Source organism: Cicer arietinum, chromosome 6 (genome assembly GCF_000331145.2).
Source record: "Cicer arietinum cultivar CDC Frontier isolate Library 1 chromosome 6, Cicar.CDCFrontier_v2.0, whole genome shotgun sequence".
In the NCBI taxonomy this organism is placed as follows: Eukaryota; Viridiplantae; Streptophyta; class Magnoliopsida; order Fabales; family Fabaceae; genus Cicer; species Cicer arietinum.
In genome coordinates this window covers 56,001,433-56,019,430 of record NC_021165.2, presented here as the reverse complement: position 1 = coordinate 56,019,430, position 17,998 = coordinate 56,001,433, and positions in this window count along the sequence as shown.

Genomic DNA, 17,998 nt, shown 5'->3' with positions numbered 1-17,998 from the left:
TAAATACATGTCCCAAATGGCTACCAAGGCTAACAATACCTTGATAGAAATATATTTGACGACTGAAGATAAAATCTCATCATAGGCAATCTCCTTTTTGTTATGAATACTCATATGCTACAAGACGAGCCTTGAAATTTTCCCCTTCTTTTTCTATTACTGATGGTTTTCTTTTCTACACTCACTTGCCTCTGATACCCCTTTTCCCTTTAGGAAGCTAATCAAGCTCCCATATCTGATTTTTTTAAGGACTCCATTTTCTATACCATATCACACATCCATTTATCTTTCTCATGACTAGCTATAGCCTCTCGAAAGGTGGATGGATCTCCATAACTAGTAAGAAATGCATATGCTTTCAAGTCTTCATACCCATATCTTTTTGGTAGGTTGATCTGATGACGCTCTTGGTCATGTAAAATGGAGTAATCTTATACTTCACTTGAATTTTTCAGTTTCAGAGTCTAGTTTGACTTGTAGTTTAGATACTACCCTAGTATTGCTAATTGGTAATGGCTCAACATCGACATGAATCACCTTACTGCTGGAAGTTTCTCTCTCTCTCTCTCTCTCTCTCTCTCTCTCTCTCTCTCTCTCTCTCTCTCTCTCTCTCTCTCTCTCTCTCTCTCTCTCTCTCTCTCTCTCTCTCTCTCTCTCTCTCTCTCTCTCTCTCTCTCTCTCTCTCTCTCTCTCTCTCTCTCTCTCTCTCTCTCTCTAATGTAGACATATCAGTTTCAACTAACTACCGCAACAGAACTCTTCATCAAACACAACATCTCTACTGATCACCATCTTCACACCTTTTGTGTAACCGACAAAGACACTTCTTCAACTTTGGATCAAATTTAGATCTATCTTCACTGGATATATGCACATAAGCTAGAAGCCAATAATCCTTAAATTGTGAAGACTAATGGGTTTATCTATCCATACCTCATCTACAACTTTCCCTTCCAATAAAGCCTCTGGTGACCTATTGATAAGATAACACGCCGTGTTAATAGCCTATGTCTAGAAACCTTTAGAAAGTCCAACATTTAACCAGAAATATTTTGCCCTTTCAGTTAGAGATATATTCACTTTTTCTGCCACACCATTATGTTATACCTATAATTCTGACTCTCTTAAATCTATGCAACTTTTTAATCCAATTCATCAGCTTTTTTGCATTTGCAACTTTACAACCTAAAATTCTAATATACAATCAAATATTATATTTAATTTATCAATTCTAATTTTAAAAATTCGACACTATAAAATATTTGTTCAAACTCTGCAACTGAATTTATGGATTAAACTTTATTTTAAAGATTTAAATTTTTTAAGAAATTGAAAAAAAAATTAAAATTATAGAAGATGAAGAACTAAACAAAAAAGATAATGTTTTATTTAATTTATTATCATTTTAATCTCAGACTAGAATCAACAGCAACTCAATTTAATGTGCGATACTAAATACTTAAATTTTTGTCTATGTTAAAACTAAAGTGACAACACTTATATTCAATGACCAAAATGGTGCTTTATCTAAACTAAAATTAGGCTCTGCCAGTTGCAATGGCACACTTTACAGTTCAGAATCCACGGTTTGGGGCAGGCACACCGGACCAAAAGCAAAATGGTTTTAGCAAGTCATTGGATTCTAGAAAACTCAGAAAAGATTTTATAAAAAAATAAAAAAATCCCAAAGATACTATCACTTTCTGCAAGCCAATAAATAAAGGGAGTTGACTGAATTTAGCTTTGTATTTTTGAATGAATCTGAAAAAAAGTTCTATTTTGTCAATGCAAAAACAATAGGGATGACTGGTCTTTTCAAATCTAGATGCGCTTATAAAGGTTTTACTTTTAGCTTTTAGGGTGTGTCATCATTTATTGTTAACTTATTATTTTTGGACAAAACTTATTGTTAATACTAAGTCTATCTCATTTATTCAACCTTATTTTCAATTAAAACCATTATATTGATTCAAAGTCAAATGAAAATATTGTTATTGATTTAAAGTATATAACCGACTTTTGAAATATAAAATATTGCTTGAAGAATCTGATTTACAATTTTTAGCAGTATATCTTCATTTTAATTATTATTCTTTTTATTATTATTATTATTTATTTGTTATATGTATCTTAAGACACTAATTATTTGAATCAGATACTTTTCCGTGTTGTATAATAAGGTAATAAATATGATATATATCTGAAAATAATTATTAAATATATTTATTTTAAAGTAAAATAATTTATTTTCCGTTTATTAATAGGAGTAAAGTGGAAAAATGATTTCATATAATTTATTTGAGATATTATTTTATAAGAATACTATTAAAAAATTAATTTATTTTCTGATGACAAATAATATAAGGCATGTCAATATTTTAAATACAATATTTATTCCAAAAGAAATATATAGTTAAGAAGTTAATATATCTTATTTAAATTTCAGATTAGACACATTAGTTTTTTAAATATAATTTTTGTTATATTTCAATTATGAGTTAGACAGAATAATCCATAGGTATCTCAACCTATTCTATATATAGTTCATTTGCATAAAATTAGTTATTATTTATGATAATGCAAACCCCTTTAAATTTTATATAAGTTACACTTTTATTTAAGGCAAAATATGGTTTTGTTTGACTAACAACATTATTGTAACCGGAGCTATAGATAAAATGACGAATTAGTATGAAGTATAAAAAGATGATATTTTTCTATCAATAGAAAAAGGAAGACATAAAATTACAATCAAACTCTTTAAACTCAAATAAATAAAGTCTCTAAGTTTGATTTTTTGTTGTACTCTCTCTGATCAATTTTATAAAAGATAAATGAATTATAATTTAGACATTAAAAATTAATGTATTCAGTTAATATAAATTAAATACATAAAATTTTATTGATAAAATTGTGACACCACTATTTATTATAAAAAAGATTAGAGAAAATAATAAACACCAGAGTGAGTAGGGACAAAAACTCCAAAATTGAGATCCAAAATCCAAATTAGTCTTGAACTTGGCAAACTAATTTGCACTTACACTTGCTACCTTCGCACAAGATGGGATGAACCTACATGTTTCATGAGGAATAGCTTTCTCTACATTTGTACTTTATGTTTCTTTTAAATCAATAGAATTTAAAAAAGTTAATAATAATATTAATTTTATTGATAATTTAAATTTTTTTATTAGTTGATCTTTAAAGAGGGAGAATTAGTTAATGATTTTATTGTAATATTTATTACGGATTATAAAAAAAATGTAAAATAAATTATGAATAAGTTAATAAACAAATAATTAATGATCTTAAAAAAATAGAAATAAATCTTATAAAAATAAACAAAAACAAATCTTAAGAGATTCCAATATTTAGAGATGAAGATAGTATATATAATTTTTATTTGGGTAAAATTATTTGTCATTTTAGAATATCAATACAATATTAATTATTTTTTTCACTAATATACTTATTTGTTGTAGCTCAACTTATTAAATTTTTCCACTAATTGATAAGAATATTTGAGTAAATGAATTTTATTTTATCATTAAAATTAACACAACTAATTATTTTCTTAAAAGTTGTACAGAACTCAAAAGACATTTAGGTATTGTTTGGTAACGTCAATAGGCTAGCTTATAGCTTATTAAACTAGCTTATAAGATTCTTGGATTAAAAAAGTGTGTTTGATAAACAAATTTTTCTTAATGACTTATAATTTATTCTGATATGCTATTTGTAGTGTTTGAACTTATAGCTTTTTACATTTTCTTTCATTTAAAATCTTTTATTTTTTTTTTAATTTTTTTTATCTTTATGTAATACAAAATAACTATCTCACTCACTCACTACTCTCTTACCCACTAGATATCTTCTTCTCGGTAAACATAGTACCCAATTTCTTTAATTCCTTGCCAAAATAACTATAAAAAAAATTATATAAAAATATTTATGTTATTAATCTTAAAAGAAATTGATTAAGGTATCTATTGTCATATTTATTATTATTTCTTCATCTTTTAATTTATCATTGTAATAAAATTAAATTCATTTTTTATGCTTAATTGTAAACAGTAAATGAATTACATTGTTTTTATGATTACTATTTATGTATATGGATTTTGCTAAACTTTTATAACATCATTCAAATTTATGTTTGTATCGAAATAAAAAAAATAGTAAATGATGTAACAAAAAAAAGGTAAAATAAAATAGAAAAATTGATTAAAAAAATAGAGTAAAACAATATGCGAGAGAGATTGAATAAAAATGTCATATTTTTTTGTTATTTTTGTTATTTTAAATTAAATAATTATATTTTTTAATATTATTTTATATTATTAAAAGTTAAATTTACCAAACATTTTAATTTTAATTAATTAATTTTTCAACTGTAAATTATAAGATATCAGCTATCTTTTCCAGCTATTAGCCAACTTTTTAACTATCACCTAGCTTATATTTTAATTTTACAATATGGAGCCTTAAAATGAGACAAAAATCACTAATAGGTATATAAATGATATCCTTAAAACCACTCCACTAAGTCAAAAACACACCATGAGTAGTTGTCAAAGAAATCAATGGTCCAATTACCAATCCGAGTTTTTATTAGATCCTCATAGAAAGAGTAAAAATAATAGATTAGAGTAATTAAATGGGTTGTTTGTTATACGAGAAAGATATAATAAATTGAAATGAAAGATTCTCTGCGCCTTTGTTTGGTGAAAGTAAGAAGAGAGAAATATAATTATCTTCGAAAAAACAAAAAGACACTTGCTTTAAACTAATTATAAATAAATATATCATTTTAATTAGTTAAATTAAACTAATTTACTTGTACCAAAAAAATTTAAATGAACTTACTTAATTACATTATTTAATTTAATGTATGTTTATTTTGTTAACAAATTTAGTAAGAAAATATTGTTTTTTACTGAACCAGAAAATAATCGTTTTATTTAAATGAATAAAAAAAGCAACTTTTTTTATTGAACTAAAAGAATCATTAATATTTGTTTAGTAATTTCTAACAATATTATCTAGGCCAATATCTTCGATCCTGCAAACATTTGATTGTTTCCCGTTGGATTTTGAGTTTCAAAAACTATTTAAAAATTACAATTTATGCCACCGAGAGTATTACTGGGTTGAGTCACGGACTAGGTCGCTCTCTTTAAGACGTTTCGAGGCACTGCCCAAAATTGTGCAAGGCAGACTATCAACCACGAAGTCCCCAGGATAAAACAGCCCAGATACTCTGTATCGGAGTTCTACTGCACTTTAGAAAACCGTTCTAGAATTACACCCTCAATATGGCAGTTTAAGCCACTCTCAATATGACAATTAAAGTCACTCTCAATATGGTACTATGACCATTCATAACTACGACATAATAACCGCTCACAAGGACAAAAACAAATGGACTACAGCATAATAACCGCTCTAAAAACAAAGTGATTACGACATAGCAACCGCTCAAAAAACAAAAGGACTACGGCATAACAACTGTTCAAAAATTGAAGGGACTGCGGCATAATAACCACTCAAAAAAACCGAAGGGACTGCGGCATAATAACCGCTAAAAAAAACCGAAGGGACTGCGGCATAATAACCGCTCAAGAAAACCGAAGGGACTACGACACAATAACCGCTCAAAAAAACCGAAGGGACTGCGGCATAATAACCGCTCAAAAAAACCGAGGGGAATGCGGCATAATAACCGCTCTAAAACCGAAGGGACAGAAAGAAAGGGGAGAAGTGGCTCGAAAATTAGGCGAGCAGAATATAAGAGGGAGAAAAGAAAAAGTTGGGAAAAACATCTAACTTTGGTGTACTTTTCACAATAGCTTGAAACTCATTATATAGTGATAGAAGCAAAGTCACATATGTTTTCTAAACAATGTGGGACTTTAATATGTATAGAATTGAAACTACACAAAATATGATAGTTTTTCAAAGTGGGATTTCAAAAAATATTCTTACCAATGTGGGACTTGAATTTTAAAAAACAAGTTTCTTTCCAATTAAATTACAAAAAATATTTCTTTCCAATGTGGGACTTCAACACATTTTTAAATTCACACTATAACATACTTATGTTCCAACAATCCCCCACTTGAATTTAAAAATAAGTTTTTTCAATAGCGTCAAACGCTTCTATAAGATTGTGCATAAACAAAGGTGTCTTTCGACTTGAACCTTTGCATAGCGAGTAAGATTCAGATTCAACAAGAGTGACTCGTAGTCTTGAACTCTATCTCTGACATCAAACCCACACACAACATTTTCATTAGGTGTATTCTCAAAAGCCCGTGCATTAATGGCCCTGCACGTGTATCCCAGTATAGTGAACGCTCTAGGAATTCTGCCTCGAAATTCCATAGGAAGCGGCCCCACTTCCACATTCACATAGGTGAGTCTATCAAGAGTACTCCTGTAGCTAGGTACTCCCTCCACATAGAGTATAGATCTCATTAAGAGTTCCTATTACCTCATCTTATCATCGCTTCAGGAATCATGTTTCTCTAATTTATAATAACATGTTCATCTCATATCACTTCACGACTTGTTATTACCCATTGAACCTAATTCTTGGGATCTCCAGTCTTTTAGGTTGGGTTACCATCATGAGTGACTCTATAGGCATTAGTCTCATCCTTTAGGATGTACTTATGACTTTCTCTGTATCTAATCCTTTCGTCAAAGGATTTGCTAAATTCTCATCAGTGCATACATGATCCACTATAACACCTCATTTAGAAAATAACTTTCTAACAGTGTTGTGCTTGCGACGAATTTGTCGTTTCTTATCGTTGTAGTAACGATTCTTAATCTTCGCAATAGCTGCGGTACTATTGCAGTGGATCAACGCATCTGTCATAGATCTTTTCCATATAGGGATCTCAACTAGCAAACATCTCAACCAACTTGCTTCTTCACTAGTAGTAGCTAGTGCTATCATTTCAGACTTCATAGTGGACTGAGCCAATATCGTATGTTCTTCGATTTCCAAGATACATCACCACTCGCTATATTAAAATATAGTCATCGATTGCTTTGGAGTCATCTTATAAGATGTTCCAATCAGCATCATTGTATCCTTCAAGGATTGTAGGAAATCTTCGATAATGTAATCCGAGACTCGTGATCCTTTTTAGGTATCTCATGACTCTTTCCATAGCGTGCCAATGCTCCATACTAGGTCTACTCGTAAACCTACACAATAATCCCACGACACAAGCAATGTCGGGTCTAGTACAATCAGTGGCATACCTGAGACTGCCAATGATGCTCGCGTATTCAGTTTGTCTAACACCTTCCCCAGTGTAATTGAAAAGTTTCACACTTAGATCATATGGTGTGCAAGCAGGTTTATAGTCAAAGTAATTATATTTCTTTAGGATATTTTCAACATAGTGAAATTGATCCAAAGAAATTCCCTTTTCTGACCTAGTAATCTTGATTCCAAGGATTACATTTGCTTCTCTGAGGTCTTTCATATCAAAGTTGTTACACAACAATGATTTCAAAATATTTACAGCATGAATGTTTGAATCAAATATGAGTATCTCGTCTACATAGAGACATATGATAGTGCAAATGTCATTTTCAAATTTGTGGTAAATACATTTGTCACTTTCATTCACTTTAAAGTCATTCGATATAATAAAGTTATCAAACTTTTCATGCCATTTCTTTGGAGCTTATTTAAGACCATACATGGACTTATCTAACATACATACCCTGTATTCTTGTCCTTGAATTACAAAAACTTTAGGTTGCTCCATTATAGATTTCTTCTTCCGAATCACCTTTTAAAAAAGTTGTTTTAACATCCATTTGGTGTGTCACCAAGTTAAGAATAGTTGCTAGTGATATAAGTATTCAAATGGATGTCATTCTAGTGAACGGTGGAAAAGTGTCGAATATATATATATATTTTCTCTTTGTCTAAAACCGTTGGCTACAAGGTGTGCCTTGTATTTATCAACAGATCCATCGGGTTTTAGTTTCTTTTCCAAAATCCATTTATAAACTATTGGTTTGCAACCAAGAGGCAAGTATACTAAATGTCAGGTTCGGTTGGACTCTAGAGAATCCATTTTATCGTTTATAGCTTCTTGCCATAGATCTGCATCCAATGATTACAGAGCTTCTTTAAGATTTGCAGGATTCTCTTCTAGATTATAAGCCATATATTTTGGTCCATAATCTATAGCAACTCTTACTCTCTTACTCCTTCGAGTTTCTGTTTCATCTTGTTTGTTGCTTTCAATGCTTCTTGTCACATGAACTTGACTAAGTTCGCTGCCCCCACTATTTCACAGTAACTTGACTAGGTTCGCTGCCCCCACTATTTCTCAATTTAAAAGGGGATTTATTTTCATAGAAGTCAACTTCATTTGACTTTATGATCACTTTTGCGTTTAGGTCATAAAACCTATATGCTTTGTTCTTTACCGCATACCCAATGAATTCTCATTCATAGGCTCTACTGGCGAGTTTAACTCGCTCGGGATCGGGGATTCTGACATAAGCCAGACCACCCCATGTTTGAAAATAAGACAAGTTTAATTGTTTTTTTTCTTCACTATCTCATAAGGAGATGTTTTGTTTTTAGATTTAAGAACTCTATTCAAAATATAACAAATAAACAATATATTTTCTTCACACCAATGAGATGTAGTACTAGAGTTAAACATACTAGCAACAACTAGTTCAATAAGAGTTCTATTCCTTTTTTTTTTTCTTTCAAATTTATCATTCACTTCAAATAATTATGGTGCAGTTGTTCCATGTATAATTCCAGACAATTTATAAAACTCATTAAAAATAAAATCATACTTCGAATCTCTTAATCTTTATACTAAATTGATGTACATATTTATGAGTTATCATTTAATTAATATTATTCTATGTGTAAATAAATTAAATTAAATTTTATCACTCTCAATTTTAACTAAATAATTATAACATTTATTTTTATTTAATTGTTTTGACGTGACAATTACATGGGGACAATTTATGACGTAAATATTTTCTATATGGACTATTGTATATTTTGTTTATTTGATTAGTTTCGATAATAATGAGATATATATTTGTTTTATTTTGTTATGTGTAATCTGTAGTGATATTATTGTCTTGCTTAATTTACTTTAGTTGATAAAAATATTAGTTGAATTATTTAATTAATTTAAAATTTATAAAAGTTATATTGTTTATTAGTTTTATTTTCAACCAAATGAATATTCATTTTAGCCGACATGATTCGATCAAAGGAAACAAATAACATCTAACTTATGTCTCTTTCTTCAAAAAATTGTCTCTCTTGTACACCGTAAGAAATAGAATTGTATGATTAATTCCGTCTATCATAAAATTAATTAATGCATAAGCATATTTATTCAGTAAAACTCTAAATCGCCATTAACATTAAATAGCAATAACAATAAATAAAGCCATTTATCCATAAGAATGAAAGAATATAAAAAATCTAAGAAAAATAGACATCCACGTGGATCTTTTTTAGTATTATTTATATGTATTGTAAATGGGGTAGAGTTTTCTTTTACGTACCTACCCTACGTGGTGTGTTGGTTCCCTCCTGTCTCCAGCTGGAGCCTGCTAGCCTGAAACTTCTCTTTTTGGGTAGCTTCCAAAATCCACAGGAAAAATAAAAACGGTGACCACACCGGACACAAGCCTAATTTTTTACTCATTCTTAAAAAATTTAAACACATCTTTTTTTAGTAAATATTACAAAGTTTTCTTTTTGATGAATTAAAAATAGTAACAAATTTATTTTTGGTTATACAGAAGTACTAAAAATTGACAAATAAAAAATGTTTCAAATGTTTTTTTACCTCAAAAAATATATTAGTGAGAATTAAAAAATATACTTTGTACTGAACATAGGATTTGCCTTTGGAATTGAAGCTTGTGAGGTAGAAGAATAATAACAATATATGATTATAGCTTCTTGTTGGAGATAGTGTATATACACACTATGACGATCAAATAAGTACTTTTAAAGAGTGTGAGGTTTTAGGATTGGAATTTCAATGTATCTTTATGATCTCATGTGTTTTCATTATATACTATATTCTTCTAGGATTTCTAGAAGGTTTCCGTGATGATTATTAGAGAATGATACATGATTATCGGATCACCCTCTGATATAGGGCGTGTGTTTTTCTAACCATAAAATGGAAATTGACATATGCGACTATAAACATGGTTGGATTGACATCAAGTGGTTCAAGATGCGAACATAAGTGAGCTATTGTGATCTATCATTACCGGATTTCCTTCTCAACCATCTAATGATGATTGAAGGTTCAGGTGAGTTATTGTGAGTGGTGACTTCAGATTCCTTTGTCGGAGGAGTATGTCCTAATTTCAATTAGCGTATGTAACATCATTGATCAAATCAGATCAATCTGAAGCGAACTATTTCTCTATTGGGCTTGGACTATGATATCCTAAATCCGACCTAGAACAAAATGCATTGTAGCTAACATGTTTATTGTACATATAAGTTACTATTACTAACATAATGGTTTTTGTTAAAATTTGAATAGTTGGTTTAATATTGTTAAGAACGAACTCAAAGATTTTGCAAGTAAAGAAGATATCTCACATTGATGGTGGATTAAAGAAAGAATAGTTTCGCAAATGGTGGTGAACACCTAGAATGTAGGATGGTAATCATACTTGATGAATGTGTATACTTTCATGCATTCATGACGCTCACGCCAGTATAATAATTGAGGTGAGAGGGGATTGAAACCGAGACATATTTTTTCTTTAGCAAAATATAAACAAAAAGTACATCTATTTAGACAATATTTGATTGATATACATATATTTTTTCTCATATTTTATTACGGAGAGAATATTTTGATTGATATAATAATATGAGAGACTTATATAATCTGATGGTCGCGATATTGAACTTTAGTTAGTCCAAAAACTCACTCAAAAACAAATATTACATTGAATGATAATAGTTAGATTTTTAACTTGACATCTTCAATTAAAGCTTACTCATTCATGTAAATAATTGAAATTTATCTACCTTTATATATTAAAATTAACTATTTTACTTTTAAGGTGAACTAATATGAATAACTACTACTTATAAAGTTTCGGGTATATTAAAGTTCTAGTAGTATTTCTTTTCGAGAGAAGCTTAAATTTTAGGTTTAATTGCATTTTTGGTCCCCCTATTTTAGTTGGATCACAAAAGTAGTCCCTCCATTTTATTTCTCCCTAGTTTTAGTCCCCCAACTAGACTTTTGGTCTAAAACTTGATGAAGTTTCATTTGTTTGCGTTTATTTAAGTCACACAATGCCTCAAGATCTTGTGGTGCAACAATTGTACTTGAAATCTATGATCATAAATGGTGTGGTGTGCCTTAAAAAAAATGAACTTTTATCAAGTTTTGGAATAAAATTCTGTTTGGGGACCAAAACTGAGGAGAAATAAAATCAGGAACTACTTTTGCGATTCAGCTAAAATAGGGGGATCAAAACTACAATTAAGCCTAAAATTTGTCACTTTTTTATATATATATATCTTACTTAATGCATTCATTCAAACGATTTGAAGTACAAGTTTTACCCTCAAATAGCCAAAGTACAACAATTCAAACAAATGAAAAACTAAATCATATGTCAAACTAAGGAAACTAATAGAATTACATAACTTATAAGTGAAACACCTAGAAAGCGCACAAGTGGCTAAACACACCACCAATGGAACCCATACCGAAAACTTTTTTATTTTTTATAAACAAAAAATTGTTTACGGGAATATTAGAGGTATTCCAACTCTTACAACAAAATAATGCAATTCAATTTAGCATTATAGTGGAAGACATATACTCATTAATAAGAATATAAAAATTAGATTTTGTAATCCTCAGTTAAATTTTTATCCCTCTAATATATGAAAATTATATCCCTTCACCAAAATTTTCAATATGTAAATTTTTTTTTAAAATTTAGTACGCAAATTAACACTACTCGAAATTTTATTTTCAAAAAATCATATATGCAAAAATAAAAAATTAGATTATAAAAATATTCTAAATTTTGGAAAAATTAAAATTTTCGATAGTTACTTACTCCTTGAAAAATTAAATTTTGAAATTTCTGCTATTTAATTTTATTTTAAAACTTTTGACAGTTAATTTTATTTTGAAATTTTTAATATGTAATTTTTTTAAGGTTTAATGTTCGGTACATAATATAACTACCGAAAATTTCATTTTGAAATTTCCGATTTGAGAAGTTCAGAGAAAAAAACTATTTTTTCAGAAATTTTAGTATGTTGAAGTATGCTCGATTATTCAAATTTATTTTAATTTTTACTATTCACTTGAAAATATTTTAATCAATCTAACAATAAAAATTATAAATAAAGGGGTACAAATCTAATTGAGGAGGTAGAAAATCTATTTTTCTAAGAATGTAGAAACTGAACTGGGCCAAGAAGGGAATAGGCCCAAGGTTTGGAAAGTTTACACTAGGAAATGAGTTAAGGGAATAAAAGGAGCTGATGCGGCATCAGTGAAGTAATAGAAAATTATCCTTTCTATCTCCACATTTATACTACTACCCCATATTTTATATAAACTACCCATTAATAAATATATTTTGTATATCAGAAAAAATTTTCCAAAATTTTCAATACACATGTATTTTTAATAATTTGAAATTTTTATATCAAAAAATTTAATAAAAAAAATTCTAATACACATGTATTTTGAAAATTTGAAATTTGTATACTGAAAAACTTTTTTTAAATTTTTTAGTACAAAGTTCAGTTTCAAAAAAAAAACGTGATCTGAAAATTTTTTTTTAAAGTTTTTCCGAAATTTAGTAGGATAATTTTTTTTTAAAAAAAAAATGATAAAATAAGTAGTTTGTATAAAATGTGGGGGTAAAAATATAAATGTAGGGTGTAGGGTATAATTTTCAAAGGAATATCGACCAATTTCTGTTATTGAAAGAGAGTTAGATCTATTAGATAATGTAATTATATATTAGTAGTAAGTGTATTTTATACATTTTCTATTTTCCTCTATATATACTCATTGTAACCCTATTAACTTTAGTTTTGTTCATTCTATGTTATGAAACCCTAGAGTGGTTGTTTATCTTCTTCCTCTTTTCATTGTTAACATGGTATCAAAGAGCTTTGGTTGATTTTGGGATCTACCGTAGAAAAGATAGAGACTATTTTGACAGGAAAGACAACCACCAAAAGAGAAAAGAGAAGAGTAACCATATTCCCGATTTTGTTAAATCAGTCTCAGAAAAACATCGATTACGCATTCGTTAACCGTTGGATGGGTCTGATTTTTGGACAGCAGGTTTTCAATATTTAGGTCTTCGTCTTCAACAGTCAGATCGGTGAAACGACATCTGGATAGGGAGAAATCGTGCTCGCACAGCACCAAGTTATCCCTAATTTATTTTGTCTCAGTGATTGTGTTTGTCGTATTTTCCTGTCATTATTTGTTATGGCTGGTGCTAAGGATGATTCTCTTCAAGCTGTTAGTGTTCACCTCAATGGACAAAATTACTCTTATTGGAGTTATGTGATGAAAAAAAAATTGATTGGAAAAGATATGTGGGGTTTTGTTGATGGAATTTCTGTTAAGCCTACAGATAAAAAGGATGAAACTCAATATGCAAAAGATCTGAAAACATGGAATGTTAGTAATTCAAAAATTATTACTTGGATTAATAATTCTGTTGAGTTGTCTATAGGAGTACAACTAGCAAAATATGATACTGCTAAAGAGATTTGAGATCACTTGAAATGTTTGTATGTTCAGTCTAACTTTGCAAAACATTATCAATTGGAAAGTGATATTAAAGCCCTTAAGCAGAACAATATGACAATTTAGGAATTCTATTCGGCAATGACTAATCTGTGGGATCAATTGGCTCTTATGGAATCACTTGAGTTGAAAGCTGTCAAAGCATACATTGATCAAAGAGAGGAGCAACGTCTGGTTTGGTTTCTAATGACTCTTCGTGATGATTTTGAGGGCCTTCGTGAAGGTATTTTGCATCGTTCCCCCCTTCCTAATGTTGAATCAGTAGTTAGTGAATTGTTGGCAGAAGAAATCAGACTTAAGACTTATTCTAGTGTGTTAGATAAGGGAATTCTTTCAACTCCTTCATCTGTTTTTGTTGCTCCTATTCAAAAAAAAAAAACATCTCAAGGGAGAGTTGGGCTTGGTAATGATTAATGTGCATTCTACAAAGAAAAAGGTCATTGAAAAACACATTGTCCGAAATTGGAGAGAGCACATAAGAAGAATTTTAGGGGGCCATCGTCCAATATTGTTGCTTCTGCTCCTCATACCATTTGCTCTAGTTTTGTATACTCATCTGAGACTGTTTCCCAAATATATGATATTGCAGAACAACTTCAAAGACTTCTTGCCACTCAATCACATGTCATGTATGCCACCTCTTCTAAAGGTTTGAACTCCTCTAGTATGTCAGGTATATCTCATTCCATATGGATTCTTGATTCTGGAACATCTCATCATATGACATATGATGATAAATCTTTTGTGTCTGTGAAACCTGCCTCGTTTGTGTCGGTTATGACTGCTGATGACACTCCTATGCCACTAGTAGGCATTGGTTCTGTCTCCACACCTAACTTGTCTCTTTTTAATGTTTATTATATTCCTAATCTTACTTTGAGTCTTGCTTCTGTTAGTCAAATATGTGATTTCGGTTATGTTTTCTTCCACTTCTTGTTGTGTGCAAGATCCATATTCTGGGAGGCTGATTGGGACATGCCATAGACAGGGGTAACTTTACGTTTTGGATGACCTACGACTCTTAGATACTGCAACCTCAATAACTACTGCTGACTTATTATCTAGTTTTCGTTTGAATTCCTTATCTTCTAGTTTTTATTTATGGCATTCTCGCCTTGGACATGTTTCTGCTTCTAGAATAAATATTTGGCTTCTACTGGATCCTTAGGAAAGTTACAACCCTGTGATATCTCAGATTGTTGTGGTTGTAAACTTGCTAAATTTCCAGCTTTACCGTTTAGTAAAAGTGTTTTCGTTTCATATGCGCCTTTTGATTTAGTTCACTCAGATGTTTGGGGTCCATCACCGGTTCTCACCGAAGATGGATCTAGATTTTATGTTTCGTTTATTGACGATTACACTCGTTATTGTTGGATTTATCTTATGAAAATCGGTCTGAATTTTTTGACATTTATCATATATTTCGTGTAATGGTCAAAACTCAACATAATTCTGTTATAAAGTGTTTTTGTTGTAATTTAGGTGATGAATATACCTCTAATAAATTTTCTGAATTACTTGCTTATGATGGCACCCGTCACCAAACATCTTGTACTGATACTCCTCAACAAAATGAAGTTGTTGAAAGGAAACACCGTCACATTATAGAAACTGCTCATTCCCTTTTGTTGTTCGCTTTAGTTCCTAGTGAGTTCTGAGGAGAAACAGTTCTTACTGATGTTCATGCTATTAATAGAATTTCATCCTCTATCATATCAGGTTTGTCTCCCTTTGAAAAATTGTATGCTTCTACCCCTGATTACTATTCTTTGAAAGTTTTTGGTTCTACTTGTTTTGTTCTTCGCCCTCAAGTAGAGCGCAGTAAGTTGCCTTCTCGTCCAACCATGTGTGTTTTTCTTGGTTATGGGGATGGTCAAAAGGGTTATCGTTGTTATGATCCTCATGCAAGAAAACTTTATGTATCTCGTAATGTTGTTTTTCTTGATCACATCCCTTTTTTACTCTGTTTCCTCTGATTCTCAGATTACTAAGAGTTCTGAACTAACCCATATTGATCCGTTTGGTCCTAATGATAGCGCTTCTAGTGATTGCAATGTTGAGAATTGCAGGACAAACACTACTACTCCACATGATGACATCCCTCTTGTCCCTTCGCCTGTCCAACCACCTCCTGCGATGGTTGATCATCCTCGTTACCCTTCTCGTCAATATATGTCTACTCAGTTACCTGATTTTGTCTATTCCACTTACTTAGCTTCGTTTGCTTCTTTCTTAACCTCTATTCACAGTTTGTCTGAGTCATCTTCCTATAAATAGGCTGTTCTTGATCCTCTTTGGCATCAGACTATGGCAGAAGAACTATCTGCATGGCACAAAACCAACACTTGGGAATTAGTACCTCTTCCTCCTGGAAAACATGCTATTGGGTCTCGTTGGGTATACAAAATCAAAACTAAGTCTGATGGGTCAGTTGAGCACTACAAAACACATCTTGTTGCTAAGGGTTTCTCTCAACAATATAGTATGGATTATGAAGAAACTTTTGCTCATGTAGCCAAGATGACCACTATTTGTACTCTTATTGCAGTTGCATCTATTCGTCAATGGCATATTTCCCAAATGGGTGTCAAAAATGCCTTTTTAAATGGTGAGCTTCATAAAGAAGTCTATATGGTCCCTCCACAAGGAGTTTCTCATAATCCAGGGGAAGTATGTAAGTTAAAAAAGGCTCTATATGGTCTTAAACAGGCTCCTCGAGTTTGGTTTGAGAAATTCTCTACTGTGATCACTTCTCTTGGTTTTCGCTCTAGTGAACATGATTCTGCATTGTTTATAAGGTCCACCACTCATGGTCGCATTATATTTTCTCTATATGTTGATGATATGATTATTACAGGTGATGATGTTAGTGGAATCAATGAGTTGAAATTGCAGTTAGCCAAACAGTTTGAGATGAAGGACTTGGAAATTCTTCGCTATTTCTTGGGGATTGAAGTTGCCTACTCTCTTAGAGGCTACCTTCTTTCTCAATTCAAGTACATTGCCAACATTCTTGATAAGGCTCGTCTTTCTGATACTAGAGCAGCATATACTCCTCTTTAGTTGAATGTAAAATATGCTCCCTCGGATGGTGTTCCTTTACCAGATTCCACTTTGTATCGTACTTTGGTTGTCAGCTTAGTGTATCTTACGATTACCAGACCTGACATTGCTTATGTTGTTCGTGTTGCTAGTCAGTTTGTTGTCTCTCCCACTACAATACATTGGACAACAGTTCTTTGGATTCTTTGTTATCTTCGAGGAACTCAATTTCAAAGTATTCTATTTCCATTGTCATTCTCATTGGAGTTACGAGCTTATTCTAATGCTGATTGGACTGGTGATATCACTGATCGTAAATCCACCACAAGGTTTTGTATCTTTCTTATAGACTCTTTTATTTCTTGAAAGAGTAAGAAACAAGATATTGTCTCTCGCTCCTCTACAGAAGCTGAGTATCGTGTTATGGCATCCATTACCGCTGAAATAATTTGGTTGCGTTGGCTTTTGTCTGATATGGGTATCTCTCTTTCTGAGCCAACTCTGATGCACTGCAATAACAAGAGTGCTATTCAAATTGCTCACAACTCGGTCTTTCATGAATGCACCAAACACATTGAGATTGATTGTCATTTTACTCGTCATCATCTTCAGCATGGAACTATTACTCTACCATTTGTCTCTTCTTCTTTACAGATTGTTGATTTGTTCACAAAGATGCATTCCATTAAATGTTTCTGTTTTTTAGTTGACAAACTCTCGATGCTCCATGTTAATGCATCGTGAGTTTGAGGGGATATATTAGATAATGTTATTATATATTAGTAGTAAGGGTATTTTAGACATTTTCTATTTTCTTGTATATATACTCATTGTAACCCTATTAACTTTAGTTTTGTTCATTCTATATTATGAAATCCTAGAGTGGTTGTTTCTCTTCTTCCTCTTTTCATTGTTAACAAGATCATCAAGTTCATCTTGGTGAAGGGAGCCATTTTGGCTTTTGGGCTGATCAAATATTTCTAATAAACTTTTCTTCAAACTATCAATGACTCGCTTCTATGTAGAGACATTTTGGAGTTGAGACTTGAGTCAGCACCAAGAAATAATTTTTATGCTCTTTATAATTTGATGCA